This window comes from Canis lupus, chromosome 8 (genome assembly GCF_003254725.2).
Source record: "Canis lupus dingo isolate Sandy chromosome 8, ASM325472v2, whole genome shotgun sequence".
NCBI lineage: Eukaryota > Metazoa > Chordata > Mammalia > Carnivora > Canidae > Canis > Canis lupus.
This window is the reverse complement of record NC_064250.1, coordinates 55,945,331-55,962,253: the sequence shown is the minus strand read 5'-3', so window position 1 is coordinate 55,962,253 and position 16,923 is coordinate 55,945,331.

Sequence of the window (16,923 nt, the reverse complement as noted above, 5' to 3'; positions counted from 1 at the left end):
ATCCAGGTTGGAAGCAGCTGACACATGACTTTACCTGCAGCTTCATTTCCCTTTATGTTGCCTTAATTTCCATTCTACACAAAGTTTATTTTCTCTATTTTGTCTTTGTTATATTGATGTTCCCATCATCAATAGAAAGAGATCAATCCTTCAAAACATGCTAAACAATTGAGCCTACCATTTGACAAATAAGATCATTGGTGACGATCCAAAGAGGCATGTGAACTCAAGTGTCAGCAATGTTTGGCAAAGTGGTGGAATATGTGTGATGTGCATGTGAAGGTATGTGAGTGTGATAAAAGTACTCTCTACTAGCATAAATACACATTTCAAAAATTCTACTATACTTCATATGAAAGTGTGATGGGGTAAAATGGAAATACTGCAGCATGGGCCAGCTGAGAGTGATATGTAGCAGGTCCTAGTTTTATAATGAAGAAATAAGCAGCATCACTCTTCAGGCTTGTATAAAAACTCTCTAAGGGGAGCTGGGAAAGTATGCTGGCTCTTTCTGAGCTAATGACTATTTGCTTTACAACTTGTCTCAAGTGAAAAACAGAACTATCTTGGGGTTGAAAGTCACTGAGCTCTGATAAATTAAAGACAACACATAGCCAAATGTAAAAATAATAATAATGTTGGAGTTTGGTCCCTAAATTAGAGAACTATATGCCACCCAATTTCTTAATTAAATGAAAATAGACAAAGAGTAAGAAATAAAGATGTTAAAATATCAGCTTCATGTCTGATAAAAATGGAATTCCCAAACTTGAACCTCAGATTACCCACCCAATACTCGATATCCCTTGACAGCTACAAGCTGTCTCAACAACATCTAAAATTGTGTCAGGCACACAGTAGGTGCTGAATAAGTACTGAGTGAATGGTAGTAAGTGGAGCAAGGTACAAATTCTCTGTGGGCACCAAGACTCAAGAGCAAGAAGAGTCTGAATAAGCATGTCAGATTCCCACATTTAAGTATGAACAATAATTAAGTATTACCGACAATAAGCCAATTCCCACATTTAAGTATTAAGAATAATCAGCAGTAACAATAATAACCAACTACACAAATATTAAACTGTTTATAATCTAAAAAACATAGAGTACACTTCGTTTGGTGACATGAACTCTTCTTAGAGAGATTATCTATCTGTATAAAACACTAAGAAAATTCTCAGTTAAGAACTTGGAACTCAAACTGAAAACCTGCCTGTGATTAAAATTGTATTGTCTGAGACAAGAAAAAGGATTTTCAGTCTGCTATTGTAAACGAAAGTATGGACGTAGACACAAGAGTGAGCACGATGCTGTGTAATATGTAATCTGTTATTAAGATCACTGAGACAGGGCAGCCCAGGTGGCTCAATGGTTTGGTGCTGCCTTCAGCCCAGGGCATGATCCTGGAGACCCAGGATGGAGTCCTGCATCGGGCTCCCTGCATGGAGCCTGCTTCTCTCTCTGCCTGTATCTCTGCTTCTCTCTGTGTCTCTCATGAATAAATAAATAAAATTAGAAAAAAAAAATCACGGAGACTTTGTGAGTGGAATTGTCTCTATGGAAGTCAATGAGTGTGGTACCCATTTGACCAAGAACAAATTTGAGAAAGCATGTAGGGATAAAGCAGCTTAGAAAGCAAGAACCATGAAGAAGTAAGTTATCAGAAATGTTCTGGAATTATGTAATAGTATCTGCATTCTCGAACTAATGAAATTGTGAGCTTGAGCCATATTCCCTGAAATTTCAAGAGTAAAGGGAGTTTCTAGATGATATCTGTGTTATTAATGCTTGATATTTTTTAACTCATTCGAATCTATTAGTGACTCTGTAATTTAAGTAGTATTTCTTTTTACAAATGAGAAGGCTGAAATTTATGATTGAGAACCTGATCAGGACATATGGGTACTGATTATGAGAGCGAATTGCAAAATGTGTAACGTGTAACTGATTGCAAAGCTTCTCCCCTCTACTACTGTACTTCATAGCTTCAAATAACTAAATGAAAGTTTAAAAAGAAGTTGAAATCAAGCATATAAAACGGCAACAAACCTTCAGGGCGTGATCCAGTGGACTATGTTAGTTGAAAAAACCCCTTTGCATTCATGCCACTTTCTTATAATTCCAAGAGAAACGTACCCCATGGTCCATTACATGCTTATGTGTAACTAATGAGTAATCTGACACCCTGAGCACAACATTGTTCTACATCACATCTACACCAGAACCAACATGGACATAATGAAGGCTTACAGCATCGTTTCTTTGCTAAGCCAGGTAATAGAATTATGTGTGTGTGTGTGTGTGTATGTGTGATTTTAATTTTACTTTTATTAGATGGTCCTGTAAAGTGAGAATGTGTATATGTTATTTTTGTTCATTGATCTCAAAAGGAACAACCACATAAGAAGGACAAGAACAGGATTTATAAAGCAAACCAAGTTTAGATAGTTCAAATACCACCTAGTAGGAATTTTCAAAAGCAAACCATAAGTCGCCATAACTGTGACAACCTCATCCCCACTTTTTGAAGTCAGAAACTGAAGCTCTGCTTTTTATTTTCTCCTTATCTTCTTCTCCAGTCCGGTCCTGTTGGAGCACATTTCTACATCTTGAGAAGAATCGTTTATCACATTTTCTAAGAAATCATTTAAAAATAGTTCCTAGAATAGCAAGGCACATCTATTTCAAAGATGGTGACTGTCTAACCAAAACAAAGAGCATTCCTGTTTCTGTAGCCCAAATCTAACACTCTTGTAGAAGCTTATCATTCAAGAAGGAAACTGTAACAGAATGTCTCAGAGAATATAAACATCCTTCTTGATTTATGAGATGTATAAGATATTTGTCTCAATCGCTTGAAATACTGGAGCGTTTTGTTGTATCTTCTTAAAAAAACAAATCTCTGCTGTGGTTAAAATATTAACACTTCAGCCAAATCAAAATACTTCTTATTTCTCTGTATAATTATGCAATCCCCTACTCTCTCACCCGCCAACCCCTAGTTTATACATCATGCATTTCTACCTAATTGACTTGTAATGTTTTGCAATTTCACAAACGCAAATGATAATCTCTCATTCTCTTTTCAATTTATGTAACTTTATATTTTTACTGAAAATAAAGGCAGTTTAAAATGAAGACTTTGATGTAGAGTTTAAAAGAAAATAAAAAGATTATCAGTACCCTAGTCATTTTTTTCCTGCTCCTTGAAGAAAACAGATAATACAGTCTTGCCCACTGTGACAAAAATATCTGGGAGATTAAAGAAAAAAATAGAATATAATGAGGGAAAAGAATAAAAGGAAAGGGAAGAGGAGAGAAGAGAAAGGAAAAGAGGCATGGTATAAATCCCCTCCATGGGTCTCAAACTTGGCATAGGAGAAGACTTTAAAGCACATATAGAAATTAATTCTTTGGGACACCTGGGTGGCTCAACAGTTTAGTGCCTACCTTCGGCCCAGAGCATGATCCTGGAGTCCTGGGATCGAGTCCCACATCAGGCTCCCTGCATGGGGCCTGCTTCTCCCTCTGCCTGTGTTTCTACCTCTCTCTCTCTGTGTGTCTCTCATGAATAAATAAATAATTTTTTTTTAAAAGAAAAGAAATTAATTCTTTGATTCTGAGTGTAGATGTATCAAGGCACACACTAAAGCATCAGTTAGATTGTTTCAGTTCTACTGATATTTATCAACTAATTGGCATGGGGCAAATGATCTAAGTTTCAGAACCTTAATTTTTAACCTGCAATGTGACTAAAATAATAGTATTTTTCTAACTTTGTAATTTATGGCTATATCTCCAGCATGTTGAAAGTATATGACACATAGTTGTTCTGCAGTAACTATCTGTGGAATTAATAAAATAATGACATTAATTCAAAAACTGGCACAGAGTAGACATTCCCTAAATTATAGGTATTTTTGGCATTGCTTTGATTCTGCGTTTCTACCAATTGATGCATCCTGAGGCTACCTATACTACATTGTATGCTTTATTGCATTTCTTGGTATAATAGTCACTGGCTAAGGGAATATTTTAAAGGTAGAGACGAAAGATTCATATTGCTTTAACCCCCATCTCAAATTCTTCAATTTGCTGATGTTTCAACTTCACTTGGAATACAAAAAGTTGGCTCTCAAAACTGACTACTGAAAGGCTGCATGTTTCATCCACTTAGCCTTAGTTTTCTACAAGTGCTAATTGAACCTACTGAGCAAACCCTGAATAACAATGTTGGGCAGAAATACTTTCCTAAGGCAAAATGTGTTTATGGTTACAATCATGCCTTAGGTCTCTCTTGACCAAAGCTTTAGGGGTTTTGAAATAGGGCTGGGTTGAGTAGTTGAAGAGGAAAGATGGGGATCAATTGGGAAGTCTATAGTAAGGAGACATTGTCTGGAAGTAAAAGCTGCTCTATGGAATGGCTTGAATGAATTTGTTCTATCTATCCAAAGCTGTGGATTCAGTGAGAAGAGGTGTAGTAATAGGCCAGGTCAGAAAGTATATTTATTTTTCAGTCTTTTTTTGTCCATCTTGAGGTTGGAGAGATGTCCATAACTTGTAAGAAAGCAAGTAGAAGACACTGGGAAATATCAACAGAAACTTGTTGTAGCTCAATCAGTCTGGGGAACAATCCCATCAGCCCAAATCATCCAGCATATCATGCACACAATGCACACCCAGAGATTATGTACATTATGATAGAATTCATGGAAACAGTAATAGTTCATATAAGCCTGTTCCTTCCCATTAAAAGTATTTATCATCCAGGGATGGAAGTGACATTAGCAATTGCTCCTAATGGAATGCTGTAGTGTTCCAAATTTCGCTGTGGTATAACTAGCCTGCCACTAAATATAGCTCATTATTTCCTCCCTTCTTCCGTACCTTCTTCCCATCCTCCTCTACTTCCTTTCTTCCTTCTTTCCTTTTCTTTATTTCTTCTTCCCCTCCCCCCTCATTCTGTCTCTATTTCTTCCCCCTCCCTCTGTCTTTCTATTTCTTCTCTCTTCCTCCTTCTTCTCCTTCTTTTTCACTAAAATAACTTTCTTCTGACATTGTGGTTAGCTTGCTTACATTTTAGGGATCTGATGCCAGACTGCACAGATGCTCAAAAGAGAGATTATTTTTTCCCTACATTTCTGAGTGGAACTGATGCAGCAGGAAATATGAAAACCCCTAAAATCACTCAAGTTTTCCTGGCAGACACTGAGCTCATAACCTTCTAAGAACTATGAGAATCATAGTGCAATGTTCCTGATAGGGGAAATCAGAGATTAAATAAAGTAAGATTCATACACAGCTCTATTGCATTCTTTCAGAGAGCTTTGCTTTTAAACCTAGAGACAGACAGGATATTGTTGATTTAGATATTATGGGAAGGTCACATGTTGAAAGTCTTTCTCCCACACATTAAAAAACCCACAAGAAAATATCTTGTTGAAGTTCAATTCCCAATACCTCAGAAAGTCCTATCTTCTTACTGCTTCAATCCCTTGGAACATTCTTACTACCCCAATAGCCACCAAAACCAACAGCTGCTTGGGATGGAATTGACTAAATTCTCAGACAGCTGTTGGGGATAGTTTTCAGCCACAAAGAATTGTAAGTTGAAAAGTTCACAGCAAAGTTTTTCTCATTCTCAAAGAGGGAAACTGCTATACTTAGGATAACCATATAAAGAAGAGATTAGTGAGTAATAGAAAAAAAAAATCATGTTTGAGAGTGGTAAAATCAAATTGTTACAAACAAATTAGCAAATGTTTGTTTTATTTTATTTACTTTTTGCTTTATTATTTCTTAACATTTTTTAAGGATATGACTCTGAATCACAAGGAAGCTCTCAGTGCTTTTATTAACTGCTAGTTGAAACACAAATAAGGACATTTCTTAAGTCCAAGAAGGTTTATGTAAGTAGAAAATAGGGGGAAAGAGTCCTATAATACTGCTTAAAGTTCTATACATAAAGTAATTAAATTGTCTGCAGTTACAAAAGCAATATTAAAGAATAATATTTGATGTTCATGATATATTAAGTCAAAAGGTTTTATAATAGTATGTATAATGGTTTCATTTTGTAAACAAATATATGTGTATATATCTGTATATATACACCAATATGCAAACAATGGTTATTTCTAGTTAGTCGAATTTAGGGGTAGATAGCTAATTTTTTCTGCTTGCCTTTATTTAGATATTCTAAATAAAGAATAGATTTTTTTAGATTCTCCAAAAAAACTTGTATTATTCTTAATATATTGTAGTATTAAAATGCTTTAAAAAGAAAGCAGCCAATGCAAGTCACAGGTGAAGCTATATTTAGAACAGAAGCCACGGGTCTAACTTCATTTTCCTAATTGTGAGATCTTTGGAATCAAGGTCAGTTTATTTATGTAATATGTGGGAAGTACTCAAGTTAACAGTGTAAGTTGAGGTTGATTTGGGTTCAAGGAGTATATCTGAAAGTGAGGAAAAGGGGAATTATGACAGTGGATGACAGCCAACTAACAGGAACGGTAACAAGTGAGGCAATGGTGTGGACAGATGAGGCTCCATCCATTTCGGACCTTTCCAGAACCTGTGTTGAGTGTTCATGAAATTGTACCACTGCGAGACGAAGGAGCTGTGGTATCTGTCCCCAATTTCTTATCTTCATTGGTTGAGATCACTCTTAGGGTGTTAACTTTCACTTCCACTGTGAACACCACCTAATGTCCAGATGACATAGATGGAACACCAACAGAATCCTCTCCCTTAGCCTTGTAGGATGCCTGCATTCATAAATGAATATGCTCTTAAGAAGGGGAAATTATCTCTGCATCAAGAGGATGAGATGGGTGGGTAGAAAGCAGATCTTGATTCTGCTTCTCCTACTTGCTAGTCCAATGGGCTTTGACAAGTGTTGAATATCTCTGGGTCATGATGGTCTTCATCTGTGGAATGTCAACATCACTGTCTACCATCATTCCCTAAATGAACACCAAACAGAATTGTTTGAGGAAGATAAAAAGGAATTAAGGTGTGCCTTACATTTCCACCTCCATTTACAAACTAGGATTGCAAAATACAGACCACAAAATTAAAAGTAAATTTGAATCTTGTGCCTGGGACAGAGCCAGGGTTGACAGAATGTCACAGATTTTCTTAGAAAATCAGAATTTCTTAATGTCTGTGATAAGACTGTATTACTGAGGTAACACAGTTCCTACCCATTGGCATTTTGGTCTCAGATTCCCTAAATCTTTAAGTTTTCTGACCTATCTGAACCAAAATAAATGGAATTCTCACTAATATTTTATCTGAATAATATTACTAGATTTCTTCTTCCTTCCTTTCTTTCTTTCTTTCTTTCTTTCTTTCTTTCTTTCTTTCTTTCTTTCTTTCTTTTTTCTTTCTTTCTTTCTTTCTTTCTTTCTTTCTTTCTTTTTCTTTTCTTTTCTTTTCTTTTCTTTTCTTTTCTTTTCTTTTCTTTTCTTTTCTTTTCTTTTCTTTTCTTTTCTTTTCTTTTCTTCTTTTCTTTCTTCTTTCTTTTCTTTTTTTAATTTTTTTTTTTATTTTTTTTTCTACAACAGTGAGTGCTATGCCTGCTGTGGTTGTATTTATTTAGTGGACATCACTGTAAGTTCCATTTACTCCCTGCAGGGGGAGAATGTGACCTTCAGGTCTGTGAGGAAGCATCCAGCTCTCTTCCTTCCAGAGCCCTCAAAGTTGTCAGCCTTTCCCACCTCACCCCCAGGCTCCCTTTCGCACGTGCAGCCACACTCACCACATTGGGGCTCAGCTCATCTTTCACAGTGGGCATGCTGCCAACACCGCTTTGAACTGTGGAAAATCTGAGAAGTGCTTGATAGCTTTTTATATAGCTTGGTTTGATACCAATAACTCTTGAGTGTGGATGTCAAGGCAACAAGGCTACAGCTCCCAAAGAAAGAAAAATAATAATAAAATAAATCCCCATAGATTATAAGTGAATAATCTGTGAAATGCTCCAAAGAAATTTTCTATTGTTTCTCAGTGTGTTCCTCAGAGGGCCTTGTTAATTAAGGTTCAGGACCAAGAAGTGAATCTGTCATCAAGTCACCATTCCTCCTACATGCATAACAAATTGCTCACATAAACTGTCCCCAAATCTCATCATCTCTCACCTCCCTACTCCAGGAACTTCAAAGCAGCATGTTGCTGCACTCGCCTGCAGTTCCATCCTGTGAGAAGCACAACTGGGCTTTGGCTGTAATTTTCAAATATTTATGAGAGCAAGATTAGGGGGGAACCAAACAGATCTGGGAATGTATCTTTTGAATTAATAACTTCAGCATTTGATGGAGTTGGAGGAGCAGGAGGGTAGGTGGATAAAAGTGGGGGATGGTGAACCCTCCCAGGTTCACACAATAAACTGGTATCCGTTGCTGTTAGTGTAATTTCTCTACAGAAGCTTCTAACCAGAGGAGCTGAACCTCAGGCTTGGATCACTTCTTTTCTAAAATCAGAGCATCCACAACAGGCTCCGTGTTTAGTCTGTGTGTATTTTCTTCTCCCAAAGTCCCCCAGAGAGAAAAAGAAAGGCACAGATGAGCTTTAAATAAATGGAGCCATGCCAAAGAATCCAGTGCAGTCGTTTGTCTTTGGTATTTAAACAGAGCAGAGAAGGAAGTTCTTGGAGTCAACTTTAGGCTGAACAGAACAATGTCAATTCAAAATAATTGGAATTTATTACCATAAACTAAATAGAATGGGCAAGTGCTTTCTTACTCCATTCGAAACTTTTCTTTTGTTGTAGTTAATCCTATCAAAGCTTGAAGGAAATCTATGTATTATTAAACTTAGAACCATCTTGAGGGAATTCTGTGAACTGTATTCAAGCCATGATACTTGACGTTCTTTTATTTTCTGAACTTTCTTCACAATTGCCCACCTTTCCCTTAATTCCCCATCATTCAGCTCTTTTGATTTATCCCTGCTAACACTTTCCCATTCTTCCTTAAACAGCCTGGCATGGCAACAAAGACACTGAGTACTAAACAGAGACATGAGAGTTTTCATGATGTCTTGGGTTGAATTATACGTGCAAGTCTTAACCTTTAGGACCTCAGAATGTGACTTTATTTGGAGATAAGGTCTCTAGAGAGGTAATCAACTTACAAAGTGAGATCCTTAGGGTAGAACCAATCCAACATGGTTGGTGTTCTCATAAGAAGGGGAAATTTGGACACAGACACGCACACAGGGAGAACGCCACATAAACATGAACACAGCCATCTACAAACCAACGACACAGGCCTCGGACAGATCCCTCCCTCACTGTCCTCAGAAGGAACCAACTGTACCAACACCTTGATTTCATACTTCTAGCCTCCTGAGCCATAAAACAACACATCTTTGTTGTCTAAGCCACCTAATTTGTCCTGTTTTGTTACAGCAGCCCTGGAGAATTACCACATCTAACTCCAAGTTATTTTAGATGTAACCCGAGGCAGGCCAGCTTCTGCCTCTGGACCTTAGTTTACTTAAGTACAACAGAGAGTAGTTCTGCCCACTTCATCTAATTTAAAGGTAGTAGCAAAGCTTCAGGGAGATAATTGGGTAGAAACAGCTGCAAGCATATGCTACTGTATGTACCACTTGAGGCAAGTGTCACAATAAGTGTCTTTATGAGTCAAATTGGATGGTGTTCAAGATTTTCATTTTAATTTGTTTTAAGATTTTATTAATTTATTTGACAGAGAGAGAGAGAGAGAGAGAGAGCACGAGCAGGGGGACTAGCAGAGGGAAAGGGAGAAGCAGGGTCTCCTTACACGGGGAGTCCTATGCGGGACTCCATCTCAGGGCCCTGGGATCTTGACCTGAACCGAAGGCAGACTCTTAACCAACTGAGCCACCCAGGTGTCCCAGGATTATCATTTTATACCCGAGTATCTGGAAATTTTGTTATCATTTGTTTCCATGGTCTAGAGACTATGTTAAACTGCAAATAATCTTCCCAATAGCACTAGGAGTAGTTGGGAGGCCACGCAATTGTTGAGATAGTGAACTGGGAACTGAAATAAAATATTAGATAGAGCTATTTCAGAAGAGTAGCAACAGAATATTCAACAGTTAGTAAAGAAGAGAAAGTTAATTATCATGAAGTAACTTGAACAGCCATGCATTTAAAAGCCTGGCTCTGGATTCTAACCTTACTTGCATCTAGCTCACATTTATCTGCATACAGTATCCAGAGCCTATATTTCAAGAATGAAGTTCATCATGAGCAGTACATCAGTTATCTCCATACTTATTGAAATGCACAAAGTATTTTTTTAAAGATTTTATTTATCTACTCATGAAAGATACAGAAAGAGCATAGGCAGAGGGAGAAACAAGCTCCATTCCAGGAGCCCAACAGGGGGCTTGATCTGGGGTCTCCAGGATCATGCCCTGGGCTGAAGGCAGAGCTAAACCACTGAGCCACCAGGGCTGCCCATGCACAAAGTATTTTTAAAGCTCCTAGGGATTACCTATTCGATGATTGGAGGCAAGCTCCACGAGGAGTGGAACATTGCCCTTTTTTTGACACGAAGGGAGGAGAATTCACACCTAATGGGAGTGCAGTACACTCCTGACAAGGAATGAAGAGAAAGGAAGGGAAAGAGAGTGGAAGGTAGGGGAAGGGAAGGAAATGAGCAGCAGGAATTATTTAAACCCAATTTAAAGATGGATCTCCTTGAGCCCACATTTCCACTAAAAGGGTATTGCTTTCCCCCTCAGTCTTCAAGAATTACTCCAAATCCCCCTAAAAATTAGATATGCATTCTTCTTGACGAAAAGTTTCAAATGGATAGACTAACATTTCCTTGCTCAGATTGAGAAATGCAGAAGGTATTTTTGCATATATGTATATTCTCTGCTATTTGATACGTTGCACCGCTTTTCAAAACTAGCCAATATTTTTTTTATAATAAATTTATTTTTTATTGGTGTTCAATTTGCCAACATACAGAATAACACCGAGTTCTCATCCCCTCAAGTGCCCCCCTCAGTGCCCATCACCCATTCACCCCCAACCCCCGCCCTCCTCCCCTTCCACCACCCCGAGTTCGTTTCCCAGAGTTAGGAGTCTTTATGTTCTGTCTCCCTTTCTGATATTTCCTACCCATTTCTTCTCCCTTCCCTTCTATTCCCTTTCACTATTATTTATATTCCCCAAATGAATGAGAACATATAATGTTTGTCCTTCTCTGATTGACTCATTTCACTCAGCATAATACCCTCCAGTTCCATCCACGTTGAAGCAAATAGTGGGTATTTGTCGTTTCTAATGGCTGAGTAATATTCCATTGTATACATAAACCACATCTTTATCCATTCATCTTTCGATGGACACCGAGGCTCCTTCCACAGTTTGGCTCTTGTGAACAAAACGAGTCAATATTTTATTGCCTTAAGCTTTTTACCGAATGACATCATCAGTATAGTCATGATCAATGTTTATGAATTAAAAGTAAATCTCATGGTATGTCTTTTCACTAGCAAAATAATTTTGCTAAACACCCCAAAGTATGCGATAAGATCCTCCTGTACTGTTTCCTTTAGGAACAGCAAGCTGACATAATTACGACCTGTAGGCGAGAACCCACTGCTGGAGGGGCTTCCTAGAGCACACTTTTATGAACAGGAGCGGGACAGAGCAGTAACTCAATAACATGAAGAAGGTAACCCTTGTAGCCTTTCTTTAAGATCTGTAAGAGGGTTAATGAGGAGGAGGACATTATGGAGGCTTCTCACATGATGGGTAAAGTGCTGGAATTCATTACTGTTCCTCCTCCACTTTGGTTTAATTTGTTTCCTACCCAGTAAGTGCCGACTTTGGTTCTAAACCCACTCGCCAACACTGAAGTCGCTTAGATGCTCTCAACTGTCATGTTAATTCAGCCAAACTGTCATTTGCAGGAACCTTTGCAAATTTACTTTGTATTGAGCTTGTAGCATCTGACTAATGTCTACTAATACTGCATAGCAGCTATAACCACTTTTGCAGAGCACATTAGCCTTGTTTAACTGGCATCATAAATAATAAATTCAAACTGCTGGGAATTGGCTTATATTCCATATCGCTTTTTGACGTGTTTTTGGAATCAGGTACATTATTTCATACTAATGAGTCAGCGAAACTCAGAGGCTTTTTGTCTGTTATTCTTACATCCTAACCAATTATTTTAAAGGAATGATACAGCGGTCACCCTTTTCTTATGTCTTCAATATCCCAAACTCGTCTCCAGGAAATAAAAATGCGCACTTATCTACCGGTTCTTTGGCAGATCCTTTGAATTGAGCCCTGGGCTGACTTTTCAAATCCTCTTCAACCCTTCCCCATTACTAGCTCCCTTTATCTAGATTAACATTGCAGGCTTGGCATCAAGATCTAAGGAATTCTCAAAATTCTATCAAAGAAACAAAATAAATGCAGCACTTAAGAAAGACCAGAAAAATAAATTGCTTCTAACAAATTGAGAGTCAACTCTGAGCACATCCACTTGCTGAAGTGTAGAGAAGCAGCCTTCTGACTTAATTGTGCTCTAGTGATGGTGTGCTGGGAGTAATATTTGCCCAGAAGATGTCCTTTAACGAGATAAACAGTAAATAAGGAAGGTGCCTTTTGAAGAGGGAACTTCATAAAGAGAATCAATTAACATCGTAACATGGATTATAGCAATATGAAGGATTGAAATCAATAGCGTAGGAGTTTTAAAACGGTCACTCATGAATATCAGTTATTAGGTGAAGGAAAATATTTATTTAAGAAGATTATTAAACAAAAAAGCCAAACAAAAGGATAAGGAAAGCAAATGGTACCAGTCCTTCAACCCAAACTATATGTGCCAAACTCTGTTTGGATGAGATCAGGGTGGGGGTGTTGGCTGTGGATCTGGATTTTATGGCACATCTAGCAGCATGAGTTGGCTCTTGTTGGGCCCCTGCTGTGTTGTATGGATTTGTCTTCCGGGGGCTTTCTTCAAGTGGAATTGATCACAAAGCATCACAACACCCCCATCCTTTCTGCAGACCTGCTTGCATCCTTAACTTGTAACTCTCAACTCCTGATCTTATTCTCTATATCTTAAGATTCAATCATAGGAAACAAGAATCAAAGTATCGCTTGTTCAGATACATAACTTTACTTAGGAAGAAAAATGTTTAGTAATACCAATAAAAACTAATTTTGGGGTGTATTTCTGTGTAATTTCACATCGAGTTTCATTCAAGCTCTGTATAAAAACTTGTTATGATTATGCAAATGTGGAGGAATGAAGTTGGAGAACTAGGAGCCTGAAAACTGCATCAACATTCTCCCTTGTCTCTTTGCTTATTGTTAGGTTCTATCAGCAAGAAGCACTGGGGGCATAGCCAGCTCAACTAACAGGATTGGATCATCCCTCCACAAAAGCTGCCTGAGGAAAGGCATGTTCATTTCCTTTTCTTAAAAAAAAAAAAAAAAAAAAAAAAAAGATTTTATTTATTTGAGAGAGAGAATATAAGTTGGGGAAGGGGCAGAGGGAGAGGGAGAAGCAGACTCCCCACTGAGCAGGGAGCCCCCCTGGAGCTCCATCCAAGAACCCAGAGATCCTGACCTGAGCTGACGGTAGATGCATAACCAACTGAACCACCCAGGTTCTCAGGCATGTTCATTTTCATATGTGAATGCTATCTACCTCAGTCTTTCCTTTTGTATAAATTATCTAGCACACAAAAAATTTTAAACAAATGTGCACACACACACACACACACACAAACCTGTCAAACAGTCAAAGCAATGACAGAACCAGACTCAAGAGGTGACGCCAGGGACTCCTGCGTAGCTCAGTGGTTGAGCGTCTGCCTTGAGCTCAGGGCATGATCCTGGTGTCCTGGGATCAAGTCCTGCATTGGGCTTCCCACGGGGAGCCTGCTTCTCCCGCTGCTCATGTCTCTGATTCTTTCTCTGTGTCTCTCAGGAATAAATAGATAAATACATCTTAAAAGAAAAAAAAAAAAAAAGAGACAACAGCAATGTTGCAACTATCAGACAGATGAGGAATTTTAGTAACTGATTAGCATGTTAAAAGATGTAGTGGAAAAATGAACCCTGTGAAGTGGTGGTGGATTTCAGAAGAGAAAGAAATTGACAAAGACAAATCTAGTAATTAGTTAAAGCAATAAGTATATATTTTAATTAGTAATATATTAGTGCAATAGGGTAGGGGACCCAGCATAAACTGAACTCAACTTTGCTTTGAACAGGAGTGACAAGAGTTTTATAGGAACAAAGATGTTGCAAGGAAGAGGGTGAGTGAATACTCAGTAAAGTCAGGAAAGTGAGAAATTACAGAAGGTTGGTCAGTGTAAATGTTGACCTGTGTCTGTTAGCTGGTGGTTATCAGCATTAGAATTCTATCCTCACACAGGTAGGAAACAGAGCTTCCATCCTTCCTGATGAGTCCATTTAATTTCTTAAAGATTATTTATTTATTTATTTATTTATTTATTTATTTATTTATTTATTCTTAAGAAGGCTCATGTCCAACGTGAAATCAAATAGTGAAAGGGAAAAAAGGGAAAGGAGAAAAATGAGTGGGAAATATCAGAAAGGGAGACAGAACATGAGAGACTCCTAACTCTGGGAAATGAACTAGGTGTGGTGGAAGGGGAGGTGGGCAGGGGGTGGAGGTGACTGGGTGATGGGCACTGAGGGGGGCACTTGATGGGATGAGCACTGGGTGTTATTCTGTATGTTGGCAAATTGAACACCAATAAAAAATAAATTTATTAAAAAAATATAAAAAAAAAAAACCTGAAATCAAGAGTCACATACTCCACTGACTGAGCCAGCCACGTGCCCCTGATGAATACATTTTAGAGGAATGGCTTTCAGATCCTTTAGAAAGATACTCCTGTTATTTTAGCAGAGACTTATATATCTCAGAAAGAAAGAGGAAGAATTCACCAAAAAACTAAGAGGGGCACAGATTAACCCCATTAGAGTTTGGTCAAGGATAGGATCTTTGTCCAACTATTAAAAAAAAAAAAAGTCAAATGGAAATGACAAAAATTTAAGAACATAGCATCAGAAATGGAGAAAACTTTTGAGGGCTCATCAATAGGGAAGACAATATTAAGAAATAATCAATAAACATTACCAAATTTTTTAAGCAATGAAAGATCAGAGATCAAAGAAGCTCAGAGAACCTTAAAAAGGGTTATGTTTGCACATGCAAAAATGAAACGTCTGAAGACAATAGCACAAAGGATGGCAGGGAAGCACCAATAGTATACTATTATGAATTTCTTGTACTATACCTCAAGGGGTATACAACCACGTGAAGACAAATGGTGAGAAGTTAAGAGATCTGGTGTAAAACCTAGAACAATTGCTAAAGTAATGTAGTGGAAAAGGTAGAGCAATAAGTAACAAAGATAAGTAAATTTTTTAAAAACTGCTCAACTCAAATTAATCAAAAGCAGGAAGATCAATAGGAGAGGAAAAAAAAAACAAGTATCAAATAGAGAACTATCAGCAAGTTAAATCTAATAGTAAGAATTATATTAAACGTAAATAGTATAAGTATCCCAAACAAAAGATATATTGCCAGGATGCATAAAAAGCAAGGGCCAATTATATGTTATCTGAAAGAAATCCATATTATAAACAAACATAGATCTGGGTTAATATTAAGGCAGTAGGTTCCACATTCCCTAGGCTGTGAAAAGCTGGAGAGGCTGTAACCTTAATGACAAGAATAAAAAAACAAAAAACTATGAGGACCACTTTCTTTTAAATGCACACAGCAGAGGTTGCAGGGCAAACAAGTAACCTAAGAGCCAAGGAAAGACAAACCACCCAGGGAAGCAGATAGTAGATTTTTCTGAGCCCTGGCAGAGCAACAGGAGGAGGAGATGCTGATGGACATAGAGGAAGTATAAAGATTCACTAAAATATTTAAAGCTGATGCCTAGTATAGGTTCTCTGGATAACAGAGAACTTCCAGGATCATCAGAATCACCCACAGAGATTGATCTGAAAATATTAATGGTCTCTTCTCCCTGAATTCCACAGTGCTCACAAGAAAAGCTCGGAATAGAAGTCAGACCAGAGAAAACTCACCTGAGCAGAGTAAACATCAAAAAGTGAATTGACAGCCCTGCAGGAAAGGTACAAAACCTACTGAATCTTATTCTTCAGCAGAAAAAAGCCTTATGCTTTTAATTAAGGGTAGTAAGTCCTGTAACCTCCTAGACTCAAGTGAATAATACTTTACAACTGGAGGAAGAGCTGAAACAAACAAAACAAAACAAAAAGGCCTCTCTCTATCTTAAGGAAAAAGCAGGCAAAGATCCTGGGGTTAGAATTCGGTACCAATGCCATTAGGCTCTCCTGCCACTGGGAGTGTCAGGAAATTGTTTTTAGACAGGATATGCTAAAACTACAAGACAGGAGATGGGCGTGGCCACTGAGTAAGCTTTGTCCCTGATACATAGCCCAACAGAAGTTCTTTGTGACTCAATGGCACCGATAAACTAAAAGCTTAGGATAGAGAATGATTACTTAGGAATCCTCAGGCACAATAGTCTACACCTAAGGAGAAGGCAAAGCTAGCAAAATTTTAGGCTAGTAATGCATGAAGACAACCAAAATAACAACCAAATCCAAACCCAAATATAAGGAGTTTAAACATATCAAATGAAAGTATAAATGGCCAGATTCTATTTTTTAAAATCTATATGATGTATACAAGAGACTCACTTTATATATAAAGACAGATCTAGGATAAAATAAATGGATAGGAAGGCATATGCCATGCAACCCTACTCAACAGACGGCTAGAATGTTTATATTAATGTCAGAAAAATAGATTTCAGAACAAGAAATATTACCTATAATAAAGAGAGAGAGAATACACAATGAAAAAGGAG